The sequence below is a fragment of the Haplochromis burtoni genome, unplaced genomic scaffold (assembly GCF_018398535.1).
Source record: "Haplochromis burtoni strain Fernald_Lab_line unplaced genomic scaffold, NCSU_Asbu1 Contig_2163, whole genome shotgun sequence".
In the NCBI taxonomy this organism is placed as follows: Eukaryota; Metazoa; Chordata; class Actinopteri; order Cichliformes; family Cichlidae; genus Haplochromis; species Haplochromis burtoni.
Window position 1 is genome coordinate 13,809 of NW_024584524.1, and position 1,854 is coordinate 15,662.

The following is a 1,854-nucleotide window of genomic DNA, read 5'->3' on the forward strand; positions in this document are numbered from 1 at the left end:
GAAGTGGTGGGGTTGTGCTCCTTCACCCAGGTCCTAAGGTCCGGTCTAAGAACCCTGAGAAACTGCTACATCACTATAACATCTCCTATTTGGTCCTTTGTCTTCTCCTTTGGAAGCATCCACTTTTCATACAGGTCTTGAAGGCGCGATCGTAGCTCTTTTGGGTCCTTCACCGTCATGTCGCGGAATCTCATTCGGTAAGCCTCAGCACTTTCAAGAACAGCTGTTTTTACTTTATCATGTCTGTCTCTTCAGTGTCCATAGCAACATATGCAGCACGTGCTTTACCACTGAGAAGTGGAGCTAGATGAAGTGCCCATTCTTCTTGTGGCCACTGACATCCTGTTGCAATCAACTGCATCAAGTTTCGTTCAAGTTTCCTTTAATTTCTGGCATCGCCTTTCATCAATTGTCTCGCAAAACATAAGACCTGGCAGTCAAAATCTCACCTGCTTTATACAGAATTCCATTCACATCTAAATCTCATTAACCTTTACCACTGAGAAAACAGGGTAGACTAAATAACACAGTCTAAACAAGGAAACAGGAATAAAATCATTCTTCCACTTAAACTCATTCACTCAACTAAACGGTTTGTGAAGTCAATCTCTTCACAAAATCTGACTCTGGAGGTTATATTAACAATTTTACACAATTTTACACAAAAAAACAGCCCTTCATTTGGTTACAACTAATTGTGGGGATATGATGTCACTAATTGATCAGTGACATCGATCGGCCCGCGATCCATTTTTAATTGGCCCGCAAGTAATTTTATAAGTAGAATAGAATATGGCCCGCACTTCAACTTTTGCTTGAGTGTATTGCACTTCTTAGTTTTAACACCAGGGGGAGCTACTGTTGATCAAGGCAGTTGCTCCACCAAAAAGGACAATCACAGAAGAAATTTACCCAAAGATACTAAACATGGCAGAACCAAAGAAGCTAAAGGTAGAAAAGTGAATGCAGAAAATTTCAGACATGGTGGGAAACTGAATATTTCTTCAGTGAAACTATGGCAGTTATGAAAGTGTATAATGTACGACGTCATTATGAAACCAAACAGCAGGCCTATGCATCCTACAGTGGTGCTGAGTGAGAGCAGAAATTAAAGCAAAGGGTAGCTCCCCTGCGGAGTCAGCAACAGTATTTTTTTCGTGCTCAAAAGGTCCAGGAAAAGGCTACAATAGCCAGCTATGAGGTCGCCCAACTCATTGCAAGACATGGCAAGCCTTTTTCATATGGAGACCTCATAAAACACTGCCTCGTTAAAATCACCGAAATAATGTGCCCGGAAAAGGTGCAGGACTTCAACAACGTCAGCATGTCCAGAAATCCAGTTGTGCGACGCATTGAAGACTTGTCAGCCAACATTAAACTGCAACTGTCTGATAAAGCTGTGCTTTTGATTTTTACTCCATCGCATGCGATGAGAGCACCAATGCCAAAGACACCACACAGCTGCTATTTTTTTGCGGGGAGTGGACGAGAACACTTAAGGTGAGTAAAAAATATATTCCACAGTACCCGTGTGTTAATGTGCAGGTACACATTTTTCAAATATCAATAATGCGCATCAATTCTGTCACTACCCTGCTTTTGCGCACCACTTTCTTGTATGCATTTTTCTTCTTAACACACAGAGTACACACCGCTGTGCACAGCGCACGCACATGCAAAGTCAGCTTCTCTCATCTGATGCAGACCTGCTCCTTGATCAAGTGACATTTGTCCGGATTTTTGGCACGACTGGCGTATGATCAGCACCGCAGCTGGATGGCCCGATTTACATACCCAGCGCAGCTGATACTCACCAGAATAGTTTACTAAAATTATATGCACTCCTGTTATTAA